Raw genomic sequence first — 24,148 nt, forward strand, 5'->3', positions numbered from 1 at the left:
AAAAGGGCAGTTACCTCTTAATGTTAGCAGTAATGTAATCTTATGGAAGGTCTACAGGCCCCACACACTGCCAGGAACCTGGCAGCGCTTCGGAGGCAGCCTCACGGCAGGAGGTCTGAGGGCCATCGGAGGCTTCTCCATGCTGCTGTCATGGAGCCGCAAGGCTGAAACAGGAACATCCACAGCTAAAAGCATTCTTGTGGAGGGGCTGTCTGCACACTGATAGCCCCAAAAGAACTGAGTTTTAATTTTTATCTCCCTCTGAAACCTTTCGATGTCACCTCCATTTTGAGGCACCCTCACACTTTCCAACTGCCAGTGGGGCTGCCAGCCGGCCAGTCCTGCGGGCCCACCCATTGGGCCTCCCACGTCCGTATCCTGCCTGCCATCTTTAATTAAACAGCAAATGTGAAGGCAGCCTGTTAATTGGCTGCCTCCAATAAGATCGTGCCACAGGGCGCGTCTCTGACACAAGCAGGGTCAAGATTTGCAATTGGTCCCGATGCCTGAAAATGTTGAAAGTGGAGACACTCCGTTCTAAATGTCCCATTCTGATCACTGTCTCATCTCCACACTATCTCAAATGACCAGCTATTTCTGCTTCTGTAACATTGCCTGACTTTACCCTGCCTCTGCTCATCTGCTGCTGAAACCCTCATTCATGCCTTCGTTACTCCTAGACATGACTATTCCAATTGCTGGCTGGTCTCCCACATTCTACCCAGTATAAACTTGAGGTCATCCAAAACTCTGTTGCTCATATCCTTACTCGCACCAAGTCTGCCCTGTGCTCGTTGACCTACATTTGCTCCCATTCAAGCACAGGATTGATTTTAAAATTCTCATCCTTGTTTTCAAATCCCTTCATTGGCCTTACCCCTCCCTAATCTCCTCCACCCATACAAGCCTCCAAGATATCTGTGTTCAACTAAAAGCAGATCCTGCAATGTTTTATTGGTATCATAAAGGGAAACTTTCAGCCATCTTCATCTTGCACGTTGATGATTTCTTATGGAGTGGTATATGTTATTAGTAAGATTAGGGTAGAATTTAAGATTGGGAGTCAGGCTTGTGAGGCCTTTAAATATATTGGTTTAGATATTAAGCAGATGAAGTCTGGAATAACTTTAAATCAACATCCTATTTAGAGAGTGTTACTCCCATCCCAGTTAATTGTATTAGGTCATCACTGAAAGATGATAGGATGAGTTTTATTGGGGCGCCACTGTCCGCATTCGCCGGCCACTGCCTAGCCCTTGCAATATTAATCGCGGGGGCGCATTAGAATCACGGCGCCAAGCTGCCCTCCCCATATTACGTGTTCAGAGGCGGGACATTCGATGCAGTGAGGGGGCCCTATTTTAAGCGCCCCAGCACCTGCTTCCTGACAGCTGTCAAAGAATACTGACCTGACTACTGAAGACTGGGGCTGCTGTCAACCTGGCAGCAAAGTAGAAAGTCCTGCAGAAATGCAGCAGGTCAGGCAGCATCTGAGAGAAGCAGAATTAACTTGTCCAAGTTCACAGACCTGAAAGCTAACTCTGCTTCTGTCTCCACAAATGCTACCTGACCTGCTGAGTTACCCCAGCACTTTCCACTTTGCTGCCACATACTTGCCCTGCTATATCCCAGTGTCCTGTGAAGTTGCGATCCTCTTCTCCCCCTCAAGTGTAACATTGCTTCTTGTACACGTGCCACACCTGGGTGAACAATCTTAATTTTGCACATTCCAGGACGTGAGACTTAAATAGATCATAAAAGGTTTACAGAGAACACAAATGGGAATGCACGGGTGTCAAAGCAATGTAAATACATCTTTCACTAAATGTTCCTCACCAACATGTGTGTCCTTTTCTCTGTGTGAATGATGTGTGCCAGCATGCAGCACCAATGTCACATCCCTTTGCACCGTTGGCCCTTCAGGAGAGCCAACGTATGCAATAACATCATTGCCATGCTACCATTACTCATGAGCATCTCCACGGACTCGGTCACATGGACATTGGCTTAGTCAGCTGCTGCCTCTAATGGTTTACACAGCGATGCTGCAGATGTGGACTGGTGCACAGCAGGTGAGCGAGGGTGATGTGTGGCTTGCAGAGCTCATGTCGTTCCCTAAGGAGCAGACAGCCTTTGTCTGATAAGCCACTTCCGTACATCATTTGCTCACTGCTAGCCCTGCATGCAGAGCCTGGGTGCCATCTGCCTTCCCATGCGTCTTTCACATTGTAGGTCCTCAGCGTCCTCATAGTCCAAGGAGGAATCCTGTTGACGTCTCTGCTCATCATGCCAGGCCTGGCCCCTATTGGGTGTGTAGTTGTGCAGAGCAGCAAAGAAAGGAGCTGGCCTTTTTGGCCCGTAGTACAGGGCATCCACCAATCCATACAGGCATTGGAGGTGCTCTTTCAGCATGCCGATCTCTTGCTCAACGGTGGCTCCTATAGCTCAGTGGCTGGTGTTGTATCTCTCCTCTGCAGCGGTGTTGGAGTCTCTCATTGGTGTTGGGAGCCATGTCTGCAAATGATAGCCCTTATCTCCAAGAAGCTACCCCTCCATCTGAGCCAGTTTGGTGAACAGCGTTGGCAGCCGGGACTGGCACAAGACCCAGGTGTCATGGTAGCTGCCTGAAAAGAAGTCACACATTCGCTGCAAGCAATTGCGGTGTTCACATATCAGCTTCACATAGATTGAGAGGGCTCCTTTAATGGTGATGTCTGCAGGTGGTAGCCTGGCGGGAGGCCTGATTGCCACATGAGTGCAGTCTATGAACATTACAACCTATGGTTCTCCGGCAATGGTGCCAGAACCAATGGCCCTCTGGGCCTGGTTGTGAGAGTCTGTCCTGAATCAGACATACTCACTGGCCCTCCGGTGCAGGGCATTGGTGACCTCCCACAAAGATCTCTTGGGCCTCCAAAAGGCTGCAGAGGCGTCAGGCTTGAGAACCGCTGCCACTATGAGGAACAAAGGCATGGGATGTCCACCGGAGACCCTGGGCTACAGGTCATCCATGAGCAGGGCACAGAGATGCGTCACCACCCTCTTTATATGCGCAATCTCCTCTGACACTGGTGCTCTGACATCCAATGGCATTTCATGTGGGGCCTGTAGATGCATGGCAACCGTAATGGCGGGCTCCCCTTGGGGGCTGCTGCTCACGACTGGGGGCCTCTACATGGATCACAGCTGCCTGTTGGTATTGCCTCTGGCGCATACGGATCCTCACGTGCAGAGGATCACATAATGTAGGATGAGCCATATCTAGTTCCATATGATAAATAAAGCTGAACCCTGCATGTATTCGAAGGTTCCTAACAGGGCATGGATTGGTGCTGACGGGTACATCAGCTGCTTTCCTGGATCAACTATGTAGCATGCCATGGCATTGCCCATCTTGGCCAACACTCAGAGTGGCACAGCATGACCACATCAAGATCCTGCCAGCTGAATCGATTTCCCCACCATCCATGAAAACTTAATGCTCCTGCTCTTTCTAGCACCCTCCCCACCCATAGGGTGCCTAGTGTTCCATTGACCCTTCACAAACACAGAGTGTACACTGTTTACGGAGGGATGGTACAAGGTACCTCCCTTCATGCCAGCACAGCTTTCCCTCCAGTAATCCCAGACCCTTTCCCTTTCAGAATGGGGTACGACCCCTGCGTACTCCCCCTCCCATTCAGAATGTTGAGTTAGACCCCTGCATATCCCCCCTCCGCTCCCTTCCAGAATGTAGAGTTAGACCCCTGAATATCCCCCTTCTCTTCCATAATGCAAAGTTAGACACCTGAATATCCCCCCTCCCTTCCATAATGCAGAGTGAGACCCCTGAATAACACAACTTACCTTTGTTGGAGAGAACATCTGCCTCTGAAGACCCGCCGGCTTTTCAGATCATGAATGGGACAGCACGTGATGGCCCCCGTTCAGCGAAAAATCCGAAAGTGTCAGTGGAGAGGCGGCAGGCTGCATAATCAGCATAGGTAAGTACTCCTTAGCATATGCTAATTGTGGTGCCACTGCCGTGCGGCAGGGGGACTGCACCGAGGTCCCGCCACCGCCGGTAATATGCGGCAGGCCCTTCTCGACGTCGTGGGTCAAGGCGGGCCTCTCCCTGCAGCATTTTACTGGCTACCGCGACCCACGGCGTTGAGGGGCCGGTAAAATCCAGCCCGATGTATCTAAAGCAGAGACTGAGCAATTACGAAGCTTGATTGGTCAATTAAACTGTCAGACTCGGCCTGATGTTAGTTTTGTTGTGCTGGAGTTAAGCACCATGATGACACATCCAAAAGTTGAGAATATTTTAAGGGCAAATAAAACATTAAAAAAACTAAATCTGGGAAATGTGAACTGAAGTTCCCATCCTTAGGTGGCCCAAAGAACATGAAGCTAATAATTTTTAGTGATGCTTCACATGCTAATCATCCTGATGGGTATTTGAGTGCAGCTGGTTTCATAATATTTCTGATGGGTGAAAATGGGAAATGTCCTTTAGCTTGGGAGGCGAAGAAAATAAAACAGGTTGTTAAAAGCTTTAGCTACGGAAACACTGGGTTTTGTGGAGGCAGTGGATATGGGGTTCTATTTGTCAAATATTTTGGGTGAAATTCTGAACAAGGGACATACTGAAGAGAGGATACCCACTGAATGTTATATGGATAATTGTTCTTTGTGGGGAAATGTACAGTCTACAAAAAGTGAGAGTGACAAAAGACTACGTTTTGACCTTGCTGGATTGGAACAAATGCTGGAGAGAAAAGAAGCCTCCAAACTTAAATGGGTAGATACAAGTCATCAGCTATCCGATTGTTTCACAAAGAAATGCTGGTACAAAGAAATTGTTAGGGGTGCTAGAGGAGGGGTGTCTCATAATGTCATTTTTTCTGTCCAATATGGAATTTATTTTGATTTATTTTGCAAGTTGGAACTGCTGCTTCTGACCTTCGGGGCAACTTTGTGGTTTTCCAGCAGGCTTTTAAAAAAAAAAATCGGAACTGACAGTTCTGGTGTTAAAATTTACTTCGTTCTTCATAATTACATGATTTACTAACTGTATTAAATGCTGAAATATTAGAATGATTGGAATCACTTTGATGATTTTATACAAATACATTGGTCCACCATCTTGATGGTAATCGAAGGTACACAAAGGAAAAACTAATGTTTCTACACATTTGAAGTGGTCTGGAAGAATTTGCATTCATTACAGAACATTAGCAGTGGTATAATTACATTATTCCTTGTCACAAAGGCCTCCGTGCTGTGACTGGAAGGCAGCCATGACGGGCATTGGATGGGGGAAGTGGGGGGAGTGGAGGCCATTGTTGGCTTGTAGTGCTGTGAACTCTGCACGGTGGGCTTGGTGCCGGGTGACAGTACCGGGTGGGCATGGTCTCAGGTGGCAGTATCGGGTGGGCGACGTCTCGGGTGTTCTGCACAGGTGGCCGTTCTGCTGGGTGAAAGGGTTGGCTCTCAGCAAGGGTTGGCTCTGCGGGCCATTAGCGCATAAGCCAAGAGGAGTAGTAAAGGCAAAGTTGCCAAGGTAACTTTGTCTCTGCAAGCACAGTGCTCTGGAGGCCTACTGATCACCTGGTATGCGTTTCATACACCCTGTATTTGTGGACTCCCATAGTGCGATGCAGCACCTCCAATGGAGGGAGGGCCAGGAGGTAGCTGAACCTGCCCATGAAGCTCCACAATGAGAGCGACAGCAGCTGGCCATGCCAAGAAGGGCCCATCTGCGTCAGAGAGTGTATGGGATTAGACTCAGCTACCTTCAAATGACCGAGCGGCATTGTCAGCAAAGACTGCAGCTCTCTAGAGAGGTCGTCACCGACTTAAGTGCCATTCTGCAGGACGAGTTGCGGCCTATGGGAGCTGGTGGTCACCCAATGCCAGTGGCCCTGAAGATGGGCCTTAACTTTTACATGTCTGGATTTTTCCAGGATCCACCGGGGGCATGTGTGGGGTCTCCCAGGCAGCAGCCCACCGCCGTGTCAAGGAGATGACCATGCCTTGTTCAAGAGGGCTGGTGACTATGTATGGTACTGGACCGACTCTGACAGTCAGACAGAGAGGGCCATCACTGGATTCCTCTCGGTGCAAGGTGTGAAAGATTGTATGCATGTGGCTATCAAGGCTCCAACAGACTAGCCAACGGCCTTCATCAATAGGAAGGGCTTTCATTCCATCAACGTTCAACTGGTCTGCGATCACTGATAGCGTTTCCTGCAGGTGTTCGCATGCTACGCAGGAAACAGCCACGGCGCCTACATGCTTCAACAGTCCCAGGTACCACAGCTTTTCAGGACCCCCGCTCGCCTTCAGGGATGGATTCTTGGGGGCAAAGGCTACCCATTGAAGACATGGCTGCTGATGCCTTTGAGGAACCATCGCAATGCAGCAGAGGAGAGGTACAACACTTGCCACGGCTTCATCTGCGCGATCATTGAGTAGATCATTGGGATGCTGATGATGAGATTCAGGTTCCTGGATCGATCCGGTGGAGCCCTGCAGTATGCCTTAGCAAGGGTCTCGCGTGTCATGGTGGTCTGCTGTGCTCTGCACAATCTAGTGCTGCAGAGCGGGGAGGCCTTGCATGAAGAGGATATGATTGATTGCCAGTCCTCAACCGATGAGGACGCAGAGGAGGCTAAGGAGCAGGCAACACAGGACCTTGAACCCCTTGCACCAGTGGCCAGGCACATTGAGTGACGGGTCAGGGAGGCAAGAGGCAATTTCATACATACCGGCTTCCAGCCACCATGACGGCCTCTCAGAGTGAACCCAATGAAGACTCACCTCAATGCATTCAGTCTGCCGCCTATCTATTTGGATTCTGTGCTGAGCGCCCAGCTTAACCATGTGTTGTGGTAAATCGAAATACTTACCAAAGGAGGGATGTGACTACATTGGCAGCCCAATAAGGGAGAAGGGTGAAATTAGCATTTCACAACGCATGAAATAATAAGCATTTTCCACAATGAATGTTAACTTCAGTAATGAAATAAAACTTAATACAAAACAAATGGCAAATATCAGACACTGTGAAATCCCAAGTGTGTCTAGCTGGTTTGCTTTATATGTTCACAAGTGTTTCTATGAGTTGTGACCCCTGCGATAGCAGCTGGGCTGGAGGAAGGCTGCTGATTAGGCTTCCCCTTGGCCTGGGTGACTTTAGCGGCTGCCCTCTGGCTGCCTAAGGCTTTCCTGCACAGGTGCAGGACTCTGCTCAGGTGTCGCAGCTACTGGAGCTGTGCTCACTAGCGGAGGGACTGACGAGCCGGTGTCCACAGTCCAAACGCCCTGCCTCTCCTCCTTTCTTTCAAAGCTCAATTGAACCTCCCTGCTGACCAGAGAAGGATGAGGACCTGTAGAAGGCTCCAGGTACCTCGTCCTTCTCTATCTTTGGCCACTGCTGCGTTGTGTTCATGGCCAAAGTGATGGTGTGCAGGTCTGCGTGCATTTGTGGGATCTGGCTCTCCATGAGGGTTGCCAACCTTTTGATGGAGGAAGCCATGCGCTCACACACCTGAGACATGGCAGCAATCATGGCATGGATAGACTCCTCCATTGTCCGCTCATGGCTGGGCATGGCCTCTGGCAGCTCTGCCAGATGTTACCTTACCTCTCACTGCAACTCCAGTGTGTTCTGTGCTGTTGACATCAGAAGCTCGCTGTCATCAGCCTGGGGCTCAGTTAAGGCCTGGCCACCCACAGTCCGCCGACTGTCAGTGGTCTTGGCTGTCACAGCCTCAGCCAGCTGCTCGGGCACATGTGCAGTGCTGTCACCAGCTTGTGACCTTGATTCTAAGACCGAATGCTTACCCATCAAGGTGAACTTATCTGCACTGGTGGAAGGTGCAGGAGGGTCATGTGACAGTACATCCTCTGACAGCTCCTCCTCAGAGATTGAAGGCTGCCCCCCTTCAATTGGAGCCTACAACTGACGCCGACCTGCATATAAGACCACAAACGTGTGGGCTGTACAGATCTTGTCATGCCAGCCATACATGCAGTGGATCTTCAGAAGCATTTTGGATGTCTTCCTCCACATGTCCCACTGCCTCCTGCATAGCCACATGCAGTTCCCAAAGAGGAGAGAGGTATGAAGTACTCACCTTGGCAGAATGACTCTCTTCCTGCATTGCACCCATGTTCGGAGTGGGTGACACTACGGCTGCTTGCCTCCTCTGTGATCTCCATCCAGGCTTCTTGGTGAGGCAGGAGGACCTCTTTCTTCCATCCCTGTGGAAGAGAGCCTCCCGCCTCTCTCTTGCAGCCTGGAGGGGAATCTCCAAGGAGGCATCACAAAATTGTGGGGCCACCTAGTGTCTTGCCTCTGCCCCAGTGCAACGTCCTTCTCCATAAGGAGTTGGGGGCGGGTGGGGGGAGGGGTGGGGGAGGCGGGGGCGGCGGTGTCTAGGAGTCACTACCATACTGGGTTCAGCAGCAATCAGCAAAGAGTAAATGCCTCAAAGGCTGCAATGCAATGAGATGTCACAGCTTTAAATATGGTGGCAGCACCTGCTTCGGAGTCATCTAATGGCATAATCAGCGCCTCGGAGCCTGCCCTTCTTCCCTAAAGGACATTGGTGAACCAGATGGGTTTATACAACAATCGACAATGGTTTCATGGTAACCACTCGACCAGCTTTTTAATTCCAGGTTTAGGAATTGAATTCAAATTTCACCATCTGCCGTGGTGGGATTCGAACCCATGTCCCCAGAGCAGTAGCCTGGGCCTCTGGATTACCAGTCCAGTGACATTACCACTACGCCACCACCTCCCATCGTGTGATTGTGATGGCCAACTGTATACGGGACGAGTGGTGACTGCGCACACTCCTGGGTCCACCACCGGAACCCACATCAAGCTCCCTAAATTCAGCCCAGCGTGTTCCAAGAAAATGTGGCGTTGCTCAAGAGAATCTCAGGGGAAGCAATTTCATGCTTTTTATTTCTGATGAGCAACACTACATGACATGAATTAAGATGCTGACATAGTTCCTCTTGGTTTCACATCTTCAGTTCAGCTGTATAAGATTCTATGGAATGCAAAACCACAGTATTTGCAGGTCATTTATTTAAGCAATGCCATTTAGAATCCCAGAGATGAGAAATAGTGCCTAAGGCCTCAGTAATTATTAATTGCCTGGAAGTCTTTGGTCTCCTTGTACACTCAAAGGACTCCAAAGTTTATCGATATCACGAAGTGTCTTACTCCATCATTTTGGACTTCGCTTGAACCATGGTCCCCGAGATAAAACGATGGTATTTGAAATCAATGTACCATTCAGTCAGAGGCAGAAGCCGACCCTTGCCATATACACCCACACACACACATACAAACACAAATCTTCCTTTTGGCATTCTTCTCTCAAACCAAACCTCATTTGGCATTTTAAGTCACTAATCAATATAGCAGTTCACAGAGCATTTAGATGATTAAATGTTTTCATTGGTATCTGACAAATAGAGATTAATGTTGGATTATGCTCAATTGCTAGCAGTACTTTTCTATGCTTTAAATTGTAGCTGTGCACAGTGTTTCACTCACAGCTTTGGTTGCTAGGTACTAATCCAAGATTGAACTATTAGATAGCTACATTAGTCCCATGTTCTAGGAAAATGACTGCATAGCTACGGAGAAATCTGACCACCTTGCTAAAGCATAATTGCTGTCATTTTGTGGGGGAGTTTGTTGCTTGGGTGTAAAAGTCCTGGCATAATCATTCCATTATTACCTTGTTACATGTTTGCTGACATTTTATCGTGGCAATGAAACTTTATTAGCTAATAATTATATTTTTTAGTGAAATAAATAATGCCATTGCCTCACATGTTTGTGATAAAAACAAGAATGTTGAAAAGTTTTCCGAATAACTTTGTAATTGTCATTTTTGGTCACCTACTGCATCAAGGCTGTTCACATTTACAACGCAACTGAGATGACAAGCCAATCCGAAGCCCATGAATGTTTCACCTATTGCAATTCTGACAGCTGCTTTACTGACATTTTACCCTATCACCAACGATCAAATAGATTTGAAGAAAACTTATTGTAATGAACCAGTGAGACAGATGTACACCTTTCAATGTGTTAGGCTGGTTTCAGTATGGATACGCCATCACAATAATTACATAATTACCAATCACACCAAATATCACCCTACAAAGGAGCTGGCAAACCATTCAGCTAACAGAAGCCGACCTGTCAGTGATTTTATGCCTCTTACATGAGCTGTTTGCTTTATTGGCCACTGTTTTAACAGATGTGTTAACCTACTTATTCAGGGGCCAACATTTATTTGCAAGAATATTGATCTAGGATGTGTGAAATGCAATTAAAATAATATAAATAATGATATTGATGCATTAGTAGGATATTAAACCATCTTCCTTTAGTTGGCATGAATTAGGAACTACAAAACATATATCTCTGATATCCTCCCCAACTCCTCCTTTAATCTAAACCATGCAACTCAGGAACTACGAGGGGGAGAACATTGATTCCTGTCTGGTAGTGGACGAAGTATGGCTGGCTTAATCATAGATTCTGCCCAACTAATTTAATTTCCTGAGAAAAGTTTCTACAAAGTTATTCCTCCTCCTATAAGTGAAACTCAAGAATAGCTGTCTGACTTGCATTCTAAATTATTTGTCATTAGTTAGTTGCATTCCTTGATAAAACACTGCCATCAATCCAGTTCCATCATGTTTTATAGAGTATTTAATTATTCTGTAACTTTCCCCATTTATCTGGCTCTTTAATAAAAAATAGTTGATGCAGCATCGCAAATTTTGCTTGGTGGCATATCCACTACTTTTTTCTCCGAGGAGAAGTAATTTTGATCTCTAGTCTCAGTTGAGATTTCTTAATTTTATATTCATGTCCTCTTTGCTCACGGTTGAATAGTTTTGCATCCAAGTCACCCATTTCTCTTCACATTTTGAAGCCCAGATGATCACCTTGGTTTTTTTCTCAAAATAGTCTTTTAATTTCTAAAAAGGCAACATCAGGGAGATTTTGCCATTGCGCACTTATACTTATTTTATTTTGTGTCCCTCTCTTCCAAAACAATCATAGCTTTATTGTTTATTTTGAAAGGTATTACTAGCTGCTCTAGAAATACTTACCCAGTTGCTTCTGTAATTTCTTGGAGTTCCATGGTTCTGCATTGACATTCAGAACACTGCCGTCCAAGCCACCACTAATCAGACTAGAAGGGAGGCTTCTCTTGCTAGTCCCTATACAAATCACAAAACTGAATTTTAAACTTGATTTTAAGAAAATTAATTTACTTTTATAAAATGTGGAGTACTATGGGGGTAATGTAGACTTTGCTACGTGAAGCACTTTTTTCAGGCTTATTCCTGCTAATTTTGACATCCTATTTTGGACACCTACTTTTGAGGTGTACCTGGAAATACAATGTGAAGTAAAAAAAAGCTTTTTTTTTAAGTGTGCTATTTTGCTAATATTTGTGCCTTAGGAAGTGGAAGTATCAGATAAGGTTTGAATGAATTCAGCAGCAAGGTGATTATCAGTCTTTGGCCAACATCGCACCAATTTTCATTTCTATTGATTAATAATACCAGTTTTACACAAGGCTGGCAAGTTGAAAATCTAACCCATGTTGTCGCTCCCCGTCATTCATGTTACCACCGCAATCTAGACCAGTTATTATAGGTTCCTTGGCGGGGTGGGGTTGAAGCTTTTTTTTTAATGATAGTCTGTATTGTGTGTGTTTATAAAAATAATGTACAATTCATTTTAGTTTTCCTGGGGAGAGTTCTCATAATTTTCTTCCATTTCCATTTCCTTTTATCTTTCCTACCAAAATGTATCACTTTACACTTCTCTCTGTTCAATTTCATCTGGCGTGTGTCTGCCCATTTCACGAGTCTGTCAATGTCTTCCTAAAGTCTGTTACTATCGTCCTCAGTGTTTACTAGATTTCAGAGTTTTGTAACCTCTGCAAACTTTGAAATGATGCTCTGGAAACCAATGTCCAGGTCATGAATATATATTAAAAAGACCAGTAGTTCTAATACTGACCCCTGGGGAGCACCACTGTATATTTTCCTGCAGACTGTAAAACAACCATTCTCTTCTACTCCCTGATTTTTGTACATTGCCAATTTTGTGTCTATGCTGCCACTGTCCCTTTAGTCTAATGGGCTTTAATTTTGCTAACAAGTTTATTATGTGATACAATATCACACGGTTTTTGAAAATCCCAATACACATCGGGCTGGATTTTACCTTAGGCGGACGGGGAACCCGCTTCCGCCTAGCCCGAGGATTCATCCCGCGCTTTACGTTTCCCGGGCTTTAATTGTCCCGAGGCGGGACTTCCACCCACTTGAGGGAGGAGGCCCCGCCTCTTTGAGCTGCCGGCCAATCAGCAAGCCAGCAGCTCTTAGTCCCAGCAGCACCACAAGGAGCGGTGGCCACTGCTGGGAATGCAGCCCACTCCTACCAGATGGAGCCAGGAGACAAGGTAAGTTGGGCATGCCTCAGCAGGGAGATCGGTCCTTCCCTGGTGAGGCTGGAGTGGTCATTTGGGAGGAGGGGGGTCTTGGGTCCCGGAGGTGGGTTGGGAGGTGGGGGCAGCCCTCAATTGGGCACCCTATGCCCGACTGTCATGCTCCCCCCATGGAGCGCGGAAAGGCCGGCAGCTATCGCTGGGCGACCTTTCACATCCGCAGCACGCCCACTTGCCATGGGTAAAATACCTGTGGAGGTGGGCAAGGGCCCTTAAGTGGCCACTAAAGGGCCTTGATTGGCCGCCACCTGACGGGCCATTCCCCCTCCCCCCCCCCCCCCCCCCCGCCCGACCAGCGTAAAGTTGACAGGGGGCGGATAGGGCTCCTGGAGTCTCCCACTCAATTTTATGCTGCCGCCACGCCACCATCCGACCCGCTGGGGTGGCATAAAATTCAGCCCATCATCTGCACTAGCCTCATCAACCCTCTCCATTACTTCATCAAACAATGTGATCAAGTTAGTCAAACATAATTTACCTTTAACAAATCAGTGCTATTTTCATTTATTAAATCATACTTTTCTAAATTCCAGTTCGTTTTATTCTGCATTATTGTCTCTAAAAGTTTCCTCACGACCGACATTAGACTGACAGGCCTGTAGTTTATCCCTCATCCCTTTTTTTAAACAGAGGTGCAGCATTTGCAGTCCTCCAGTCCTCTGGCACCACTCCCATATCCAAGGTGGATTGAAAAATTGTGACCAGAATGTCCTCAATTTCCACCATTACTTCCCTCAGTAACTTAGGCTTTTCTTCTTTGAGGATTGACAACCTTTTAAGTAACTATTTTTATCATATCCAATATCACTACTGTCTTCTCCTTTACTGCTGCATTGGCAGCTTCATCTTCTCTCGTGAAGACTGATGTAAAGTGCTCATTTAGTGGCTCAGCTATGCCCTTTACCTGCATAAGATATCCTTTTTTGGTTCCTAATTGGCCCCATCCTTCCTTTGATGACCCTTTTACTATTTATTTGTTTATAAAAAACAACTTTTGGTTTCCCATTTATGTTAGTTGCAAATCAGTGCGCCTCTTATTCCCTTTTTTAGATCTCTGTACTTTCTATATTCAGCTTGGTCCTGTACTCTATTATGAACCTTACAATTATCATAAATAAGCCTCCTTTTCTCAACTCATTCTAATCTCAATACTATTAGTTAGGGCAGCACAGTGGCGCAGTGGTTAGCACCGCAGCCTCACAGCTCCAGGGACCCGGGTTCGATTCTGGGTACTGCCTGTGTGGAGTTTGCAAGTTCTCCCTGTGTCTGCGTGGGTTTTCTCCGGGTGCTCCGGTTTCCTCCCACAAGCCAAAAGACTTGCAGGTTGGTAGGTAAATTGGCCATTATAAATTGTCACTAGTATAGGTAGGTGGTAGGGAAATATAGGGACAGGTGGGGATGTTTGGTAGGAATATGGGATTAGTGTAGGATTAGTATAAAAATGGGTGGTTGATGGTCGGCACAGACTCGGTGGGCCGAAGGGCCTGTTTCAGTGCTGTATCTCTAATCTAATCTAGTTATCCAGGGAGCTCTTGCTTTGAATGCCCTTTCTTTCCCTCTCATATGAATGTGTTTACTCTGTACCTGAATCATCATCTCTTTGAAGGTCTCCCATTGTTCATTTACCCTTTTGTCTACCAATTTTTCATTCCAGTCCCCCGGGCTGGAAGTTAGCCCTCCTCTAGTTAAGTATTTTTATACTCTAAATGCCAGCTAATATTATTCTGGATTATTATCTCTCAAAGTTTCCTCATCACCATTAGGCTGGCTGGCCTGTTGTTGCTGGGTTTATCCCTCACCCCTTTTTTAAACAGGGGTGTAGCATTTGCAGTCATTTCCAGTCCTCTGGCACCACTCCCATATCCAAAGAGGATTGAAAAATTGTGACCAGAGTGTCTGCAATTTCCACCATTATTTCCCTCAGTAACTTAGGCCTTGTCCTTTTCCATAACTGTTCTAAACTTAATATTATGATTAATATAAAAGAAAAATACTGCGGATGCTGGAAATCTGAAATAAAAACAAGAAATGATGGAACCACTCAGCAGGTCTGGCAGCATCTGTGAAAAGAGAAGCAGAGTTAACGTTTCGGGTCAGTGACCCTTCTTCGGAACTGACAAATATTAGAAATGTCACAGGTTATAAGCAAGTGAGGTGGGGGTGGGGCAAGAGATAACAAAGGAGAAGGTGTAGATTGGACAAGGCCACATAGCTGACCAAAAGGTCATGGAGCAAAGGCAAACAATATGTTAATAGTGTGTTGAAAGACAAAGCATTAGTACAGAGTAGGTGTTAACGGACTGAATATTGAACAGCAGCAAGTGCAAACCTGAAAAAAAACAGTGGGTAAGCAAACTGAACAAACTAAGATGAAATGAAATAAATGCACAAAAAAGATTGTAAAAAATGTAAAAAAAGAAAAAAATAACTGAAAATGAAAGTAAAATGGGAGGCTGTCATGCTCTGAAATTATTGAACTCAGTGTTCAGCCCGGCAGGCTGTAGTGTGCCTAATCGGTAGATGAGATGCTGTTCCTCGAGCTTGTGTTGATGTTCACTGGAACATTGCAGCAATCCCAGGACAGAGATGTGAGCATGAGAGCAGGGGGAATGTGTTGAAATGGCAAGCAACCGGAAGCTCAGGGTTATTTTTTCTTTTTTACATTTTTTACAATCTTTTATTTGCATTTATTTCATTTCATCTTAGTTTGTTCAGTTTGCATACCCACTGTTTTTTTCAGGTTTGCACTTGCTGTTAACACCTAATCTATACTAATGCTTTGTCTTTCAACACACCATTAACATATTGTTTGCCTTTGCTGCATGACCTTTTGGTCAGCTATGTGGCCTTGTCCAATCCACACCTTCTCCTTTGTTATCTCTTGACCCACCCCCACCTCACTTGTTTATAACCTGTGACTTTTCTGATATTTGTCAGTTCTGAAGAAGAGTCACTGACCCGAAACGTTAACTCTCATCCTCTTTTCACAGATGCTGCCAGACCTGCTGAGTGGTTCCAGCATTTCTTGTTTTTATTTTATTATTAATATTATGATTGTTCCCCAATTGCTCTCCCACTGAACTACATCCAGCGCTGCTCCTTCCTCATTGGGCTGGAAACACACTGATCACAGAAGTCCTTTTGTATGTATTTCAGAATTCCTCCCCCTCTTTCTCTTTTACACTGTTATTATCCCAGTCTATATTTGGATAATTGAAGTCCCCCTTTATCACTACTCTGTAGTTCTTGCATTTTTCTGTAATTTACTTGCAAATTTACTCCTCTAACTTTTTCCCACTATTTGGTGGCCTATAATGTACATCCTATAAATAATAGCTCCTCTGCTGTTCCTTAATTCTAATCAAATAGATTCTTTCTTTGGCTCCTCAACTACGTCATCCTCTCCAGTGCTATTATAGCTCTTATGATAATACTACCACCCCATCTTTTTTCTTCCTTCCCCATCTTTCCTGAATATCTTGTAGCCAGGAATATTAAGTGCCCAATCTTCCCCTTCTTTGAGCCAGCTCTCATATTGCTACATGGTGCCATGTGCTGACTTGTGCTTGCAGCTCACCAACCTTATTCACCATGCTCTGTGGATTATGTACCTGCCCTCTAAACCCATCTTAGACTGCTTCTCATTTTCCCCTGTCTGATCCCTCCTATTTCTGAATTATTCTTTACTTTAGTACTATTTGCCTCTCCCAATCCTCTATTCAACTTGTATCTTCTTTCCGATGTTTTATCCTGGTGCTCACCGCCTACTAAATTATTTTAAACCCTCCTCCACAGTACTAGTTAACCTTCCTGCGAAGACATTGGTTCCAGTTCTGTTGAGGTGCAAACTGTCCACCTTGGGCAAGTTTCTTGTGCCCCAAAACTGGTCACAATGCCTCAAGAATCTGAAATCGTCCCTCCTGCACTATCTGACTATTCCAATGCTCACTAGTGCGTGACAGTGCGACGTCCTGCTTTTTAACTTCCTCCCTAGCTGCTTAAACTCTGACTACAGGACTGCAATCCTTTAACTTCCTATGTAATTGGTTCCCAAGTGGATCCACGACTACGGATGTTCCACTTACCCCCTCAAAATGCTCTGCCTCCTCTCACTGATGTCCTTTATCCTGACACCAGGGAGGCAATACACCATGGGGCCTCACATTGGCAGAATCATCTTCTAGCCGCATGACTATTGAATCCCCTATTAATTTCTACTGATTTTTACATTTTGTTGTGCCCTCCTGTGCTGTCATTTGCCCCTCCATGCCATGGATGTGCTCCAGATTGTACTCTTTCAAGGTGTTGGCACGCTCACTGCTACTCAGGGCTGAAAACCCGTTTGAGTGCGCCACAGTCCCAGAGGATTCCTGCAATGCCTGCCTCTTTCTACCCTGCCGGAAGGCCACCCGTTACTATTCTCCTGAACTCTATAACGGCGGGATAACCACCCTTTGGACATGCACTTCAGGAAATTCTCAGCCTCCTGTACACCCTACAGTGACTTCAGCTGCTCCTCAAACTCAAAAATCTTGTGCTCAAATTTGAGCAACTGGTGGCACTTGGCTTAGAAAATCCCTTTCAATCTAATTAATTACTCTGATTAATTATAAATTTACTGTTGCCCCATGGCAGTAAATCAGTGATTCAGGCTTTCAGTAGGAGTATTGGGTTAGATTTTCAATTTTCAATGGAAGTGAAAAGTATTTATTTGTTTAACAGGCTACCAATGTACATCATCAGTTTTAACTTGGGGACAAGTTGAAAATGTACCCCATTGTATTAATCTTTTAGACCTGAAAAACTATGGACAGCTTTAAATAAGAAAGTGAGTCCAAGATATCCCTTTTTTTTCTGCTTTTCAAATAGAAGTGTATTTTCACGCTGGAGCATATCAGCACTGGAAACATTTTTGGCACCTGATTTGATTGGAAGTACTTTAGTCCTAAATTAACTATGGCATTTCAAAAAGTGTGATTTTGTTTCGATTTGAGATGGCTGATTAATTCAAACTTGTTGGTTAGAACTGAAAATGTCTAATCTAGAAATGTTATTGTAAGTACATTTTTCCAGTTCATAAAAGCAAGTTGAACCAGTTCAATATTGTTTTTAACCTAAAAGATAATTTTTTAAATTAGTACAGCAAAATATATTGTCCTAATTGCTGAGTATGTTCAAGTAACGTGCATTATTCCATTCCAAACTTATAGGTAGATTGATCTGAAATCTAATGCATACATGCAGATAAACGCCCAAAGCTTTTACATGCTCAGATTGCACTGAAAAATGTTTGCTAAAAAACTGGAATAAGTAAACAATGGCATAGTTAGGTTATCCAGCCTGTATATAGCGCATGCCTGCAATGCCTACACTGATAAAATCACAACCAACATCTTGTGCAATGGCATCTGTGACTCTCTGTCTCTTCTCTTTCTCAGACTGTCTGCCTGTCTTTGACAACATCAGCCACTCAATCCTCCTCCAATGTCCATCTGCTGTAATGTCTTTTCATGGCACTGTTCTCTCTTGGTTCCCTCATAGCTGTTGCAAGGCAGGCATTACATTGTCTCGAAAGCCTTTTCATCTGCTTGCATAAATATCTGCACTGTATACTGAGGTCTTCTTCATGCCTCTTCTTTTCACTTGTCTACATGCTTTGCCTTGGTAAATCATCCAGAAGCATGGGGGATCACTTACACATGTATATTGGTGATACTCAGTTCTACCTCTCTGCCTTCTTCGATCCATCCAAAAGCTGCATTAAACTCGCCAGCAGTCTTCATGAAGTTGAAACCTGGATATACTAACATGTACTCTGGCTTAATGTCAGAAAATTCAAGCCCTTCCCTTCAGCTGTGCCTTTAACCTCAGTGATGCCCACCCTGGCCATTCCCCAACCACCCCAGCTCGGCATATCTATTTTTCCCTCTTGAATGTAAAGCATTTTTAGATATCTTCCTGTATGTGAGGAACAATATAGAAATGGAGGTTGTTGTTGAAATACAGCTTTCCATCTTATTTGCTGATTTCTTTGATAAATGTACCTGTCTCTCTTGAAAAGTTCCCCAGATACTGCAATGATTTGAACTGGCATTTATCTGCACTTCAGTCTGATTAAAAACATGCATTTGCCTCTCTCGTTATTCAGCACTTATCTGTCAGTGACATTTTTCAACATTTACCATTTTAACATATTCGCAGTAATCCAGCTCCTTCAAGAAATCTGTTATTTTACATACCAATGTCAGGCAGGCTCCCACCGGCCAAGAATGAGGCACACATATTTCGCCACATGAACATTAAAACTTAAAATTGATGCTGGGAAGAAAAGAGAGCCTTTCACAAGGAATTGCCAGACCCCTCGCCGGAAAGACCTTTTTTTGCATACTAGCAGACAATGTTGGAACAAAAGAACCAGTCCCTGCTCCCCCAACGCACAGAAGACGTGGTCAGACCAGTTTAGTCACATGACTAACTGGCTGTTGGAATTTCTTGAATTTGAACTTGCCACAGAGTTTTAAAATTCAGAAAGCTGTTTGCTGCTGGACTGAAAAGACTTCTGTCCTGTCTCCTCTCATCTCACTCTCACCAGCTTCAGAAACCATTGAAGACACATGAACCCCAAGAGAGAAAAGTCTCCTACAGTGAACAAGACTTAAGAATACTGGGACCCAACAAAAAGCAAGAATTACCTACAAGCAAGAACTACTGACAAAAAGACTACAATGAGCTCGAAGCACAGTAACAAGAAACTCTTCTGATATTGCCTCAAATCTTTCCACTTTATTTTTTCTTCTCTTTTCTGTCTCTATTTGCACTTGCGTATCATGTATGCGTGCAAGCGTGGGGCGCGGTGTGTATCCGTTGGTGTTAACCAAATTAGAGTTTGTTTTAATAAATTTCACTTTTCTTCTTTAAACCTGAGAAGGCCTGTTTGTGCTCATTTATTTGTCTTATAATTGGAAAGTAGTGAACAAGAATTCACCAAGGGAGAGATTAAAACACAGTGTGTTTAAAATTAAACCCTGTTGGAATAAGACCAGATGAAGGCTGAGAAGAGACCCCTAGACACTTTTCTCACCTGGTCGTAACACCAGGCAATCCATCTTTGGTCATCACTGTAACCCATTCTGCCACCAGGGCCACCCAAACTTGAGGTCTTATTCCTAATATTCCTTGTTATTCATGTAGTCTGTGAGCAATGAAAATTTAAATAATTCTCTAGAGTCTTTGAGGCTAAATAGAGATGAATTTGCTTTGTATTAGGACATTTGGTCTATTTAAAATAATTATATTACCTGGCTTTTTCTAGTTTTCAGATCTTTTTTAATGTGAAAAGTACCACAATTAGAGATTGTGCTTCCATTTTTCTGTTTGTACTTCTCAAAACACAATGCAATTGGGACCATTGAAAGCACAAAAAACTTTAATCTCCAGCATTGTATCTTTGATCAAGTAAATTGCCTGTAGTAATCTGTTGGTTATTTAAAGACCTATGTTCCTTACTTTGCTTGTAATTAAAATAATGAACTGATTCAATTCTACTTTATAGGCCATTTTTTAGCTTACAGTAGTTGCCTGCAATTTGTACTTTGCCTCTCTCAAGGTTATTTTATGTTAAAAGAAAACAGTCTACTTGTAGCTGCTCTCAGTTTTAACAGGGTACATTTTTAGCCTTGGGCAAAAGAACTGGACAATTATAAGTGGCCTTTTTTATTACAGTATATTTTGGTTTTTTTATGTACATGATTTAAAGCTAGTTTGATAATTTAAATTAGTCAAAGAAGAGATGTCATTAAAAGTTGTCCCTCGACAGCCGAATTAGCTTGGAGCTATTTTGTGTTAAAGATCTGCCATAGAGCAGGCAATTACGCCATTATCAGTCTTGCATTATTCTAACGGATATGAGGGGAGCAATATTGTAAGATATTAAAAATGTTAATAAACAAATATCCAGGTTAGAAGCCTAAGGCCAAGGAAACTATATGTCCTCTGTTTAGGAGTTCTACATTACAGGCAGTACTTACCTATAATAAGCTATATTGATTATTTTACTGCTCGTTCTGAAGGAGTTGAAGCAAGCTCTGCTAAGGAGGAAACCTGTAACTCATTTGCATAGAGTAAGCTTTATGATGCCTTCTGGTCTTTGTGTGCCTGGAGGGATTCCTGCCTCTTGTTAAATAAATGTCTTTTTACTAGAATGCAGCCTTCTAACATCCCAGTAGCTGCTTATACCCACTGTGTTAGTTAAATAGAGAAAAATAACTATACTCAAATATGCAAAAAATCCTGTTTGGATAATTCCTGACCATCTTTTTTCCCATCTCCAAATTTTTTGTATGCACCTGTGATTTTTCTCCTGAGCTGTTGGTAGCAGTGTTTGGGAAACTCCAGGGCAATCCCGGAGGCTTGGCTATTCAACCCCACAGTATAGCTATTTCTACAGCACCACTAATGCACGTGCCATCATCAGCCCCTCCTCAAAAAGAAAACAATCTTGACTCCACCATCGTTGCAAACTACTGTCCCATCTCCAACCTTCCTTTCTTCTCCAAAGAGTTTGAATGCATTATCACCTCCCAAATCTGCACTCATATTTCCCAGAACTCTATGTTGGAATCCCTTCAATCAGGTTTCCACCCCTGCCACCTCTGTCATTTTTGTGATCAAAATCACAAATTACATTCTATGTGGCTGTAACAAAGGTAAACAATCCCTCCTTGGCCTTCCCAACATATCTACAACCTTTTACACTATTGACCATTCCATCCTCTTCCAACGTTTCTCCACTGTCGTCCAGCTGGATGGATCTCCTATCACTTGAACATAGAACATAGAACATTACAGCGCAGTACAGGCCCTTCGGCCCTCGATGTTGCGCCGACCTGTGAAACCATCTGACCTACACTTATTCCATTTTCATCCATATGTCTATCCAATGACCACTTAAATGCCCTTAAAGTTGGCAAGTCCACTACTGTTGCAGGCAGGGCGTTCCACACCCCTACTACTCTCTGAGTAAAGAAACTACTTCTAACATCTGTCCTATATCTATCACCCCTCAACTTAAAGCTATGTCCCCTCGTGTTTGCCATCACCATCCGAGGAAAAAGACTCTCACTATCCACCCTATCTAACCCTCTGATTATCTTATATGTCTCTATTAAGTCACCTCTCCTCCTCCTTCTCTCCAACGAAAACAACCTTAAGTCCCTCAGCCTTTCCTCGTAAGACCTTTCCTCCATACCAGGCAACATCCTAGTAAATCTCCTCTGCACCCTTTCCAAAGCTTCCACATCCTTCCGATAATGCGGTGACCAGAACTGCACGCAATACTCCAGGTGCGGCCTGGTTCCATTCTTATCTATCTAGTCATAGCCAGAGTTTCCCCTGCAATGGCTTATCTTTCTGCTCATTTGTCATTACCTCTGGTGTCCCCCAAAGATCTATCCTTGGTCCCCTCCTTTTTCTCATTTACATGCTACCCCTTTGTGACATCGACCGAAAACATAGTGTCAGTTTTCACATGTACACTGATGACAGCCAGAGCTACCTCATCTCCTCCGCTGTTGCTAAATTATCAGACGGCTTGTCCAACATCCAGTACTGGATGAGCAGAAATTTCCTCAAATTAAATATGGGAAAGACCAAAACTATTGGGCTGAATTTTACGAGCCCCTCGACATTGGGGGTCATGGCGGAGAGGCCTGTAAAATTCTGCCGGGAGAGGCCCACCTCGACCTCTGAAGTCGAGAAAGCCCCGCTGGATATTAGCGGCGGCGGCGAGGCTTCGGTGCAGCACTCACCCCCCCCTGCCACCAAGCTGCGGGGCCTGCAACTAAAAATTTAAATTGGCATTACTGAAATGCAAATTAACTTACCTGCTGACAGCGGCCGTCCCACACTGATTTTACGTCCAACCAGCCGTGACTCGTGCGCATTCGGAATTCCATTGGAATTCCAAGGTGAAACACTGGTGGGGAGAGGGGAGGAATAAAGTTATCAGGGTGGGAGAAGTCGGGGAGCAAGGAAAACACTTTTTCTTGGCTGTGGGGATGTGGTTGTCGGGCAAATGTGAAAGATTTGGGAGGGAAAGTTCGGGTCAGGAATAAGTTTTGTGAATATAGAGCAATGAAAAGAACATTGGGGGGTTGGTAAAAGGTCTCCATCCTCTAATTTATTAAAAACAAATTAAATCTAATATACCTTTAAAAATTAAAATTTTTGCTAAGGGCTTGAAGGCCTTTAAAAACAGCGCCAGCACCTGCACAGTGGCACAGATGCCGTTGCTGGGAACGCCGCAGCCACCCCCTCTACGTCATCGGGTCGGGCACTCCGCCCCTCCATTTAAATCAGTCCCCACGCGTAATAGTGGCACTTCAGCCCATTGTCTTCAGCTGCCAACTCCATCCCTTTCCTAGCAACTGTCTGAGGTTGAACTAGACTGTTCGCATCTAGGTGCCATATTTGACTCTGGGATGAGTTTCCTACTACATATCTGCGCCACCATTAAGAGCGCCTATTTGTACCTCCGTAATATCATCTGACTCCACCCCGCTGCTGAAACCCTCATCCATATGCCTTTGTTCCCTCGAGACTTGACTGTTTCAACACACTCCTGGTTGGCCTCCCATATTCTACCCTCCATATGTTTTTCATCTAAAACTCTGCTGCCCATATCCTTACTTGCACCAAGTCCTGTTCACCCATCACCCCTGTGCTTGCTGACCTACATTGGCTCCAGGTTAAGCAATGCTTTGATTTTGAAATTCTCATCCTTATTTTCAAATTCTTCCATGGACTCATGCCTTCCTTTCTCTGTAGTCTCTTCCAACCCCACATCCATCTGAGATATCTGCTCGCCTCTAATTCTGGCTGCTTGAGCATCCCTAATTTTAATTGCTCCATCACTGGTGGCTGTTCCTTCAGCTGCCTTGGCTCTAAGCTTCGGAATTTCCCCCATAAACCTCTCTGCCTTTCTACCTCTCATTTCTCCTTTAAAACACTCCTTAAAGCCTGTCTGTTTGACCAAACTTTTGGCCATCAACCTGAACATCTTTTGTGGCTCAGTGTCAAATTTTTTTTATAATGCTCCTATGAAGTGCCTTGGGGCATTTTATTATGTTGAAGGCACTATATAAATGCAAGTTGTTGGAGAAATCTGCTCCATTTTGACTTTCCATGGAAAGTGTCAAGGAAGATCTTCTAGATTGTTAAAAGCATTCATGTCATTTATAAATGCCATCATTGTGAAGAAAATAACAAAGGCTATACTCTCCCCCAGCCCTCAGCACAAAAAAGAAACTGGCAAACAAGTTTTGAAGTGCAAAGCCTCTTTCAGTTAAACAGCTTTGCAGTTAGTCTTTCAATTTCCCCTCTTCACCCTACACTCGCCCTCCCCAAAAGAAAACAGTTGCAAAGCTGTAAACTTAGCAGTTTAATCCTGCAGACTAAGTCTGAGATTTTATTATTTGGTCTGGACCCACACTGAGCAGTCTAAAAGGAGGAACAACTGACACTTGGGCCACCAGCATGGCTGAAGTGTCAAAGTTCAGCACGCCTGGTGAATGTGTTTTCCTACTGGATGATACACA

The 24,148-nt window shown here is 44.6% G+C and overlaps 1 protein-coding gene across 1 annotated transcript in view; it reads left to right on the forward strand.

Annotated features, from left to right (window-relative positions):
• LOC137371466 (protein diaphanous homolog 3-like) overlaps positions 1-24,148 on the forward strand; it is a 908,603-nt gene that overhangs the window by 518,409 nt on the left and 366,046 nt on the right. The gene's annotated exons all lie outside the window — the stretch shown is intronic.

This window comes from Heterodontus francisci, chromosome 6 (assembly GCF_036365525.1).
Source record: "Heterodontus francisci isolate sHetFra1 chromosome 6, sHetFra1.hap1, whole genome shotgun sequence".
NCBI lineage: Eukaryota > Metazoa > Chordata > Chondrichthyes > Heterodontiformes > Heterodontidae > Heterodontus > Heterodontus francisci.